Here is a 13,037-nt window from a genome sequence, read left to right as displayed (position 1 = left end):
TAGATTCATGATTCGAAATGCACCTTTTGCCTCGTGCAGGATTAGCGTGGAAAGTGTGGAAATCACGTGCAGCATATCGTGAAATCTGGAGCAAGTCACAGAGTAATACTGGTTTGCCATGACATCATGAACAAAACCTGTTCGAGGAAGAATTTCTTGAGTCTGTTACTATAGTTCTGTCTATAATCACTCACTGGTACAGTCCTCGCTCATGTCAGTGTCATGAAACTATACGACTACGTGACGCCAATCTAAATGTGTACGTGTATTTACAGTTCCGATCATCAATTGGTTTCGGTGGTGTTATGAGTATCTTTGAGCAGATTAAAGCTATTTTCAGCGCATCCTGACTTCTGTTTTGTCTTTCACGAATATTTCAACCGTGTTCTCATGAATGTAATTTAATATGTCAATGATAGTTTTAAGATGTCGCCCTGATGTGTATTGTAAACCTATGTCGAGGAGTGGGTGGGGTGCCCACAGCACTGACTCGTCAACACCCGAGCTCGACATTACAGGAACCCGGTTGTGGTATTTACCGCCATTATACACTATTGCTAAAAGCGATATCAACATCAACACCCACCACAATTCAAAACAATTCACGCAAGTTACAACTTTAATGCGACAGTGAGGACACGCGACGCTTTCCATAACTTTTGGCAAAATAGACTTTCATGCGAGGTATTTGTCGTACCTAAACATAAATGGCTTGGGAACAAGGGGTATAAATATCCACAATATTCTTTACTGTGAAGTCTTACCGAGCTTTAGGAACCTGATGCAAAGTCAGCATTGGGCTCTATAAGGTTTCTCCTGGGGATTCGTATCACCAATATACTGAAACATTGAGGAATATAAATTGTCAATGCAAGAGAATAACAGGCCTAGATTTTCTGCCGAAACAGATTCCACCATGAATGGACCACTGAACATCAGTGATGACACCAGGTGTTCGCGAACAGGGTGAGCATGTCCTGCCCTACCGGTTTACAAGTTACATAAAAAAGTAAGTATTTATTGCCTGACGCAGCACAGCGGTTCCTTGGTGCTTTTAGTCCAGTGTTAAACAGATCAAAACATAGAATGATCTCCATGAACTGCACCAAAACGGTCAGTCTAATCCATACCGTCGCCGTGAAGAGTGAGTGAGTGGGTTGGGTTTAAGGCCGCTTTGAACATTATTCCAGTTATGTCACGACGTGTCAGCTTAATGTGTGAGGAAAGCCCAGGACAAGCACCGGTATGGTGTTGACAAACCTCGAAACATAATCAGGTCGAACCGGGATTCGAACCCACAATTATAGGTTTCTAGTGTGTCCAATGGACGCAACTGTGCACAACGAATCGCGGCGCCTTAAACGACTGGGCCATCCGTGCCCCCTTCGTCGTGAAGAGAGAGAGAGCACTAATTCCTGAATAAAAGACATGCGGTCAGACGTACAAATTGTGCTTTTTTCTTGTTGATATGTATCATTATGAATGTTTGCTCGGTTTGGCAAATCAAAAAAAGGCAATTTTAACTTTAGCTTCAGTTTTATCCATATCTGATATCGTTCAATGACCATCATATACCCAATTCCCTTCCACAGATTTACACAATGAACTGGAAATAAAGGCGACCAGCCTCGTCTGTTTCGTAGTTAGATCTGTTTTGAAGATGCGGAGTGAGTGACCTCAGCTTTCCAATGGCCATCTTGCCCTTGATGCCGAACCGTGTTCCTGTAGCTCCAGCGTATGGTGTCTCCTTTTCACAACATTTGAGGTACAATCCTCGAAGATTTCAAAGAGCGTCATACGACTCTTGCTCAAAAGTTTCTTGATCAACGGGTCAACTCCCAAGGCCTCAGTTAAGCTTTCGGAAGTTTTATGGTAGACATGTGAAGGATATTTCCAAATTTGACGCATCAGTAACAAAAATGATGTCCGATGGAGTTCCGTATTTTGACCATGCGTATTATTTCGGGTTATCAATTGACTTGCCTTTGCATGTGTTTGTAATGGGTGCCACCAGTTGGGCAGGATCATCTCACTTTTTCGAGAACACCTGGTTTCATCGATTTTTGATAGCGATTTATAGACACATGCTTATGATATAGTCGGAATCGCACAATTTGTCACTTTTGTTTACAAGACTTCTGTTGTCAGATCATGGCACTTTCTACAAGGCGTGAGGAAATCTGCTGCAGCTGCCTCGGGAACACTGAAGTACAAGCATGACGAACACCTGCTGGAGCTGCCTCAGTAACACTGCAGTACAAGCATGACGTGCACCTGCTGGAGCTGCCTCAGTAACATTGCAGTACAAGCATGACGTGCACCTACTGGAGCTGCCTCAGTAACACTGCAGTACAAGCATGACGTGTACCTACTGGAGCTGCCTCAGTAACATTGCAGTACAAGCAGGACGTGTACATACTGCAGCTGCCTCAGTAACATTGCAGTACAAGCATGACGTGCACCTACTGGAGCTGCCTCAGTAACATTGCAGTACAAGCATGACGTGTACCTACTGGAGCTGCCTAAGTAACATTGCAGTACAAACATGACGTGTACATACTGGAGCTGCCTCAGTAACATTGCAGTACAAACATGACGTGTACCTACTGGAGCTGCCTCAGTAACATTGCAGTACAAGTATAACGTACACCTGCTGGAGCTGCCTCAGTAACACTGCAGTACAAGCAGGACGTGTACATACTGGAGCTGCCTCAGTAACACTGCAGTACAAGCATGACGTGCACCTGCTGGAGCTGCCTCAGTAACATTGCAGTACAAGCAGGACGTGTACATACTGGAGCTGCCTCAGTAACACTGCAGTACAAGCATGACGTGTACATACTGGAGCTGCCTCAGTAACATTGCAGTACAAACATGACGTGCACCTGCTGGAGCTGCCTCAGTAACATTGCAGTACAAACATGACGTGCACCTACTGGAGCTGCCTCAGTAACACTGCAGTACAAGCATGACGTGCACCTGCTGGAGCTGCCTCGGTAACATTGCAGTACAAGCATGACGTGTACATACTGGAGCTGCCTCAGTAACACTGCAGTAGAAGTATGACGTGCACCTGCTGGAGCTGCCTCAGTAACACTGCAGTACAAGCATGACGTGTACCTACTGGAGCTGCCTCAGTAACATTGCAGTACAAGCAGGACGTGTACATACTGCAGCTGTCTCAGTAACACTGCAGTAGAAGTATGACGTGCACCTGCTGGAGCTGCCTCAGTAACACTGCAGTACAAGCATGACGTGTACCTACTGGAGCTGCCTCAGTAACATTGCAGTACAAGCAGGACGTGTACATACTGCAGCTGTCTCAGTAACATTGCAGTACAAGCATGACGTGCACCTACTGGAGCTGCCTCAGTAACATTGCAGTACAAACATGACGTGTACCTACTGGAGCTGCCTCGGTAACATTGCAGTACAAACATGACGTGTACATACTGGAGCTGCCTCAGTAACATTGCAGTACAAGCATGACGTGTACCTACTGGAGCTGCCTCAGTAACATTGCAGTACAAGTATAACGTACACCTGCTGGAGCTGCCTCAGTAACACTGCAGTACAAGCAGGACGTGTACATACTGGAGCTGCCTCAGTAACACTGCAGTACAAGCATGACGTGCACCTGCTGGAGCTGCCTCAGTAACATTGCAGTACAAACATGACGTGTACATACTGGAGCTGCCTCAGTAACACTGCAGTACAAGCATGACGTGCACCTGCTGGAGCTGCCTCAGTAACATTGCAGTACAAACATGACGTGTACATACTGGAGCTGCCTCAGTAACATTGCAGTACAAACATGACGTGCACCTGCTGCAGCTGCCTCAGTAACACTGCAGTACAAGCATGACGTGCACCTACTGGAGCTGCCTCAGTAACACTGCAGTACAAACATGACGTGTACCTACTGGAGCTGCCTAAGTAACATTGCAGTACAAACATGACGTGCACCTGCTGGAGCTGCCTCAGTAACATTGCAGTACAAACATGACGTGCACCTACTGGAGCTGCCTCAGTAACATTGCAGTACAAGCATGACGTGTACATACTGGAGCTGCCTCAGTAACATTGCAGTACAAGTATAACGTACACCTGCTGGAGCTGCCTCAGTAAAACTGCAGTACAAGCAGGACGTGTACATACTGGAGCTGCCTCAGTAACACTGCAGTACAAGCATGACGTGCACCTGCTGGAGCTGCCTCGGTAACATTGCAGTACAAGCAGGACGTGTACATACTGGAGCTGCCTCAGTAACATTGCAGTACAAGCATGACGTGCACCTGCTGGAGCTGCCTCAGTAACACTGCAGTACAAGCATGACGTGCACCTGCTGGAGCTGCCTCAGTAACATTGCAGTACAAACATGACGTGCACCTGCTGCAGCTGTCTCAGTAACACTGCAGTAGAAGTATGACGTGCACCTGCTGGCATAATGATTGTGCTGACACAGTGCATGTTGTTCACACACCTGATAACCAGTGCTTTAATATAATTTTATATCTTCGGAACGTACATATCAGAACCTATGAGGATATATTATTAAATTCTGGGGGCGGTGGTGGTGGTGCTGCTTTTTTATAATAATGAAAACCCTAAAACAATACCCAAAAATTATTTGGTAGCGTTTTCACATCCAATAGAGTATGATGACTCCCGTGCATGGTGTGCCTGATTGATGTGTACTCGCATGTCGTCAGTACCATACCCTCTCTCGTGGGTTATAAACGTCGATATTCCACCTCACTTCCTTCCAGGTCAGGTTGACACGCCATTATATAACTGAAATACTGTGGCGTTAAACCAAGTACACTCATTCACTGTCCAATTCAAGTAGGCCCAATCTTCTAATGCCTCAGTCACACAGACAATGCGACCGCGATGCAACCTCCTGGCGACCAAACTATTTGACGATTGCAATGAGGTTTCAGGGGTCTCTGAAAGGTTTCACTGAGGTCGCCACAAGGTTTCAGAGCGATCGCAAAACACATTCGGTGGCAACCAGTCTTTTGAACATGCACAACAGCTGGCTGTGACCGATTGGGTCGCTCGGAGGTTTCATCGGTCTCCTAGTGGCCCCCAAGTGGTGTTATTTTAATCGCAGATTGGTTTCCACTATCCGGCGATCGGTTTCGTCTACACAAGGGTATTGACTCTTTGCAACCTTGTGGTGATTGATTAGTGATAAGGCGGTGATCTGCCGGCGGTTCATCGACAACAGCTTGCAAAGAAATGATTTGGTTCAGAAAAACACCCTTTTTATATGCATTATGTTTTGATCGGCGATCGATCGACAACTAGTCAACGACCAGTCCCCGTTCAGCTGCAACAAGTCACCGAAGATTCGCTGACTAGTCACCGATCGGTCTCAACCGGTTGCAAACATTTCGCCGTATCTGCAGTGAATAGTTGCCGGTCAATCACTGACAAGTTGCAAAACCTATCGCTGATTGATCGGCGATCATACCCTAATTCCAAATATGGGCACCGGTCTCAGCGATCGCCAGTCGCCAAGAGGTTGCATCGTGGTCGCATTGTCTTTGTGACTGTAGCTTAAGACAATAGAAATCGCAGAGAGAGTTGCGACCCTTGGCCGCGTCAGGATCCATTGATCTTATATATATATATATCCTGGTTTACAGTCCCATGGCAGCGTGCCCGGTAAACGTCGGATGGTGTGAGCTTTGTGAATATATGTAACACAAACTGTCATAAGTTCACCCAATGGCTTGTTGTTGTCATTTGATCTTCTTAACTGAATTGGGATGTGTGAAAATGGTCTGAATGTCACAATATATGAGCAACACACGCGGTGTTAGATCAGGATTAATTCTTACACCTCATCTGTCCCTCCTGACGTCACCGATTCATCGTGGGAACACTGTTTGTATCTCACTAACAGAAACACTAGTCTTGCTGGGTTTTTTGCATCCGTCGTATCACGGTGAATTGGCCTGTGCGCTCATGCTCATCTATTCATACATAGTAATGAGTGCGTTTAGTAATTACAATTGATATGTGCATTAACTACAGGAATATAATATTCATAGAACTATTATGGCCTCATGTTAAGATGTTTATGTACATAAATAATAGCTACGCAGCGGCTGTTGTTCAGCGTCACAGTTTGTTTTTTTAAGCTGATGTGAGACCAGCGACCATAACATATATTATATTCTGATGTGACGTCATGTTATTATTGAAATTGATCTGTTATCTTTCACGAATAGTATGAATGCCTAGCTTATCTCGAACCCACATTTCCATTACGTTAACCCTGGAATAGACGTGCCACCAGTGAGGTTCGAACCCACATTTCCATTACGTTAACCCTGGAATAGACGTGCCACCAGTGGGGTTCGAACCCACATTTCCATCACGTTAACCCTGGAATAGACGTTCCACCAGAGGGGTTCGAACCCACATTTCCATTACGTTAACCCTGGAATAGACGTGCCACCAGAGGGGTTCGAACCCACGTTTCCATTACGTTAACCCTGGAATAGACGTGTCACCAGAGGGGTTCGAAACCACATTTCCATTACGTTAACCCTGGAATAAACGTGTCACCAGAGGGGTTCGAACCCACATTTCCATTACGTTAACCCATTGAATAGATGTGCCACCAGTGGGGTTCGAACCCACATTTCCATTACGTTAACCCTGGAATAGACGCGCCACCAGAGGGTTTCGAACCCACATTTCCATTACGTTAACCCTGGAATAGACGTGTCACCAGAGGGGTTCGAACCCACATTTCCATTACGTTAACCCTGGAATAGACGCACCACCAGTCGGGTTCGAACCCACATTTCAATAACGATAACCCTGGAATAGACGTGCCACCAGAGGGGTTCGAACCCACAATTCCATTACGTTAACCCTGGGATAGACGTGCCACCAGAGGGTTTCGAACCCACATTTCCATCACGTTAACCCTGGAATAGACGTTCCACCAGTGGGGTTCGAACCCACATTTCCATTACGTTAACCCTGGAATAGACGTGTCACCAGTAGTTTTCGAACCCACATTTCCATTACGTTAACCCTGGAATAGACGCGCCACCAGAGGGGTTCGAACCCACATTTCCATTACGTTAACCCTGGGATAGACGTGCCACCAGAGGGTTTCGAACCCACATTTCCATTACGTTAACCCTGGAATAGACGTTCCACCAGTGGGGTTCGAACCCACATTTCCATTACGTTAACCCTGGAATAGACGTGTCACCAGTAGTTTTCGAACCCACATTTCCATTACGTTAACCCTGGAATAGACGCGCCACCAGAGGGGTTCGAACCCACATTTCCATCACGTTAACCCTGGAATAGACGTGTCACCAGAGGGGTTCGAACCCACATTTCCATTACGTTAAACCTGGAATAGACGTGTCACCAGAGGGGTTAAAACCCACATTTCCATTACGTTAACCCATTGAATAGATGTGCTACCAGTGGGGTTCGAACCCACATTTCCATCACGTTAAACCTGGAATAGACGTTCCACCAGTGGGGTTCGAACCCACATTTCCATTACGTTAACCCTGGAATAGACGTGTCACCAGAGGGGTTCGAACCCACATTTCCATTACGTTAACCCCTTGAATAGATGTGCTACCAGTGGGGTTCGAACCCACATTTCCATCACGTTAACCCTGGAATAGACGTTCCACCAGTGGGGTTCGAACCCACATTTCCATTACGTTAACCCTGGAATAGACGTGTCACCAGAGGGGTTCGAACCCACATTTCCATTACGTTAACCCTGGAATAGACGCGCCACCAGTGGTTTTCGAACCCACATTTCCATTACGTTAACCCTGGAATAGACGTGCCACCAGTGGGGTTCGAACCCACATTTCCATTACGTTAACCCTGGAATAGACGTGTCACCAGAGGGGTTCGAACCCACATTTCCATTACGTTAACCCCTTGAATAGATGTGCTACCAGTGGGGTTCGAACCCACATTTCCATCACGTTAACCCTGGAATAGACGTTCCACCAGTGGGATTCGAACCCACATTTCCATTACGTTAACCCTGGAATAGACGTGTCACCAGAGGGGTTCGAACCCACATTTCCATTACGTTAACCCTGGAATAGACGTGTCACCAGTGGTTTTCGAACCCACATTTCCATTACGTTAACCCTGGAATAGACGTGCCACCAGTGGGGTTCGAACCCACATTTCCATTACGTTAACCCTGGAATAGACGTGTCACCAGAGGGGTTCGAACCCACATTTCCATTACGATAACCCTGGAATAGACGTGTCACCAGAGGGGTTAAAACCCACATTTCCATTACGTTAACCCATTGAATAGATGTGCTACCAGTGGGGTTCGAACCCACATTTCCATCACGTTAACCCTGGAATAGACGTTCCACCAGCGGGGTTCGAACCCACATTTCCATTACGTTAACCCTGGAATAGACGTGTCACCAGTGGTTTTCCAACCCACATTTCCATTACGTTAACCCTGGAATAGACGCGCCACCAGAGGGGTTCGAACCCACATTTCCATTACGTTAACCCTGGAATAGACGTGTCACCAGAGGGGTTCGAACCCACATTTCCATTACGTTAACCCTGGAATAGACGTGTCACCAGTGGGGTTCGAACCCACATTTCCATTACGTTAACCCTGGAATAGACGTGCCACCAGAGGGATTCGAACCCACATTTCCATTACGTTAACCCTGGAATAGACGTGCCACCAGTGGGGTTCGAACCCACATTTCCATTACGTTAACCCTGGAATAGACGTGCCACCAGAGGGGTTCGAACCCACATTTCCATTACGTTAACCCTGGAATAGACGTGCCACCAGTGGGGTTCGAACCCACATTTCCATTACGTTAACCCTGGAATAGACGCGTCACCAGTGACAAAGTCGACCTCAGCTACGGCGACACAAGATAGATTAGGGGAATATATGTCTACAATCCTTAAAGCCTTACACAATATTGTGTTACACTACACCGGCTAGACCCCGAATATTATAATGCATACAGATGTCAAAATACAAAGCGGAGTAGGGGTAGGACAGTAGTTCGACATGAGGTAGGTTTGGTTCGAATGGATATCCAGGTGACCAATCAAAACTTGTTTTCAGGGTTCAAGATCCTTACTGTACGCACACATTCAATTTAAATTACAGATTAAAGGGAAGGGGAAATACGTCTGTGTCCGGTAAACTACATTTCTAACGAACATGCTTATAACGAACTGACAGGTATGACGAACTACTTTTTCTCACGACAACTGCTGTATATATGCTTATTACGAGCTACGGTTATAACGAACTAAAATTAGTGGCCCCTTTGAGTTCGTTATAACCGTAGTTCCTCACAAACTGTATACATGCGGTCTGTCGAACCCGGACCTTCGTCTCGAAGAGCAAGCTCTTTTAACAAGCACACAACCTGACCGCCTATATAGTTCCTGAATAACAGACACAGCATAAGACGCATTCCTTAGAAGTGAGACCTGTTGTCAGATAATGGCTATTTGTAGAGACTGGCGGTCTGTCCTTATCAAAAGTCAGTGGATTATTCTGAGTGGAATGTGTTTGGTGGAAAGTTTCATCTTTGTCAGATTTATTCGTCGTTACGTAATATCATCATCAAAAGTGGAGACGCGACAATTCACTAAAGTTCGGCAAGGATAAAATTCACTCAACAATATGGTGTCATGATTTGACATATTCAACTTTTCCAGTTAAGAGGCAGTGTAGCAACACGTTCCTTGTGAACACTCTTGTATTCTTGTCAAGGACTAATGCGCGATAGTATGTTATTGCAGAGTTAAACAAACACGACATCACTCGTCAACTCTTTTAAGACAAAAGTGTCATAATTTGAAATACCCCGACTTGACTTACGTGGCTGAGTGTCTCGTACTTGTGAATAATCAATGCTGCCTCCCCATCGCCCGGTTGTTAAGCCGCTCACTTGAAGAGTGTATTAAAGATGCATGGGCGACCAAACAATGTCAGGCCGTGTTATTTGATCAACACCCTTAATGTGATGTTGACCGCTCATCCCTGTTCATAATTGATGGCAGGAATCTACAGTTGCTATTGCTCTTTCTTTTAATAAATAAAACCCTCATGAAAGATGCTGATATATTTTGTATAGCATATATTTTGTTTATTGCATTTAGCATCTATTTCCGTATATATGTCCTGTCTACCAACAACAACTGGCGACAAAAAAACTACAAGAAGCCATTGACATCAGGAGACACCAGCCAGCCATGAACCGTGATCAGGAACCTATCTGCCTAGTGCTTGGGACTTATTGCTTTGATCTTTGTCGGTGTTAATTGTCTAGCTGGTTTCCCTTCGCCCTCTAGCTGGCTTCGTTTTTCCCTTCTTGCTATTTCCTTTCTTTTACATATCGGTGCTAATTACCCCCGGCCTCCCGTTTGCCCATTGTCCATTGCCCATTGCCCATTACGAATCAATGATATTTTAATGGCTGGCTTCCAGTTATCCATAACCATCAACGCTAATTACTGTAAAGTGTTGGCTTCCATTGTCTTTTGCTAATCACCCACCAGCCGCAACTATCTGTTGGTCTCCCTTGTTAGTTTCCACCTTTTGTTATCTTATTACTTTTGTTGCCCTTACATGTACATATATATGCTCTCTGCTCTCTGCCTCATAGCATTCAACCTGATGAAGGAGTAAGCATATATACCGAAAAGTTGACTTTCCTCATAATAAAGAAGTTGACATCTACAAATTCTCTTCCTTATGTGTATCACTTCTAAATGCCATTCAAAGACTTATTTCAATAGTGTGTAAATACGAAAACCGAATGATTAAAGTACGACTATAAGCTTTTAAAAATGAGAATTGTCAGCCCCTAGATTGTGGTTTGGTTTTTGAACATCTACCTCCTGCACAATACACCAGTACATACCGCCTCCTTGGTCTAGTGGTAGAGCGTCCTTCTGGGGAGCGGAAGGTCCGGGGTTTGATCGCCGGCCGCGTCATACCAAAAGACGTTAAAAGATGGTACTTGTAACCCTGTCTGGCGCACGGCATTAAGGGGCTAAAACAAGGACTGTTCGGCTCGGAGTCAGTATACTGTGTCTGAGTGGGGTATTCATGTTAAACTGCGGCATGGTATCTCAGTGAGCTAGCACTATAAATCGGCGTCAGTCCGGACTAGTACAAGCAGCCACACACACACACACACACGAGCATGCACGTCGCTACACAAGCGCAACCAAGCAGGTGGACACAAAAACGAAGACAGCGGACAATGTCAGACAAGTTTGTCTGTATATATGTAAGAGGAAAGGGCGTCGTAAGATGGACAAGTTTGTCTGTATATATGTTGGAGGAAAGGGCGCCGTAAGATGTGCAAGTTTGTCTGTATATATGCTGGAGGAAAGGGCTTCGTAAGATGGACAAGTTTGTCTGTATATATGTTGGAGGAAAGGGCGCCGTAAGATGTGCAAGTTTGTCTGTGTATATGCTGGAGGAAAGGGCTTCGTAAGATGGACAAATTTGTCTGTATATATGTTGGAGGAAAAGGCGCCGTAAGATGTGCAAGTTTGTCTGTGTATATGTTGGAGGAAAGGGCTTCGTAAGATGGACAAATTTGTCTGTGTATATGTTGGAGGAAAGGGCGTCGTAAGATGTGCAAGTTTGTCTGTATATATGTTGGAGGAAAGGGCGTCGTAAGATGTGCAAGTTTGTCTGTATATATGTTGGAGGAAAGGGCGTCGTAAGATGTGGAAGTTTGTCTGTATATATGTTGGAGGAAAGGGCGTCGTAAGATGGACAAGTTTGTCTGTATATATGTTGGAGGAAAGGGCGTCGTAAGATGGACAAATTTGTCTTTATATATGTTGGAGGAAAGGGCGTCGTAAGATGTGCAAGTTTGTCTGTATATATGTTGGAGGAAAGGGCGTCGTAAGATGTGCAAGTTTGTCTGTATATATGTTGGAGGAAAGGGCGTCGTAAGATGTGGAAGTTTGTCTGTATATATGTTGGAGGAAAGGGCGTCGTAAGTTAGAAAACATTTGTCCAGTCCTTCTCAATCGGTTAAAGGAAAGCAACGTTTTTATGACAAAAACAGACACAGATTTAATTTTCCGGCTTTCGTAGTATAAGGGAGATCGCCATTAGCCCAGTGTCCAAGTCCTCTGTAGGGGGTATCCGCCAGGCACTGTCAGTCATGGGTTTCCAGCATCGTTCTCGTGGATTACACCATGGTGGTCCAAGTCCTCTGTAGGTGGGTATCCGCCAGGCACTGTCAGTCATGGGTTTCCAGCATCGTTCTCGTGGATTACACCAGGGTGGTCCAAGTCCTCTGTATGGGGTATCCACCAGGCACTGTCAGTCATGGGTTTCCAGCATCGTTCTCGTGGATTACACCATGGTGGTCCAAGTCCTCTGTAGGTGGGTTCCGCCAGGAACTGTCAGTCATGGGTTTCCAGCATCGTTCTCGTGGATTACACCATGGTGGTCCAAGTCCTCTGTAGGTGGGTATCCACCAGGCACTGTCAGTCATGGGTTTCCAGCATCGTTCTCGTGGATTACACCATGGTGGTCCAAGTCCTCTGTAGGTGGGTATCCACCAGGCACTGTCATTCATGGGTTTCCAGCATCGTTCTCGTGGAATGCACCAATGTGGTCCAAGTCCTCTGTATAGGGTATCCACCAGGCACTGTCATTCATGGGTTTCCAGCATCGTTCTCGTGGATAACACCAAGGTGGTCCAAGTCCTCTGTAGGTGGGTATCCACCAGGCACTGTCATTCATGGGTTTCCAGCATCGTTCTCGTGGATTACACCATGGTGGTCCAAGTCCTCTGTATAGGGTATCCACCAGGCACTGTCATTCATGGGTTTCCAGCCCAGTTCTCGTGGATTACACCAATGTGGTCCAAGTCCTCTGTATGGGGTATCCACCAGGCACTGCCATTTATGGGTTTCCAGCATCGTTCTCATGGATTAAACCAGTGTGGTCCAAGTCCTCTGTAGGGGGTATCCACCAGGCACTG

Source organism: Haliotis rufescens, unplaced genomic scaffold (assembly GCF_023055435.1).
Source record: "Haliotis rufescens isolate VD_foot unplaced genomic scaffold, xgHalRufe1.0.p SCAF_15, whole genome shotgun sequence".
Classification (NCBI taxonomy): domain Eukaryota; kingdom Metazoa; phylum Mollusca; class Gastropoda; order Lepetellida; family Haliotidae; genus Haliotis; species Haliotis rufescens.
Note: the sequence above shows the minus strand (reverse complement) of the source record.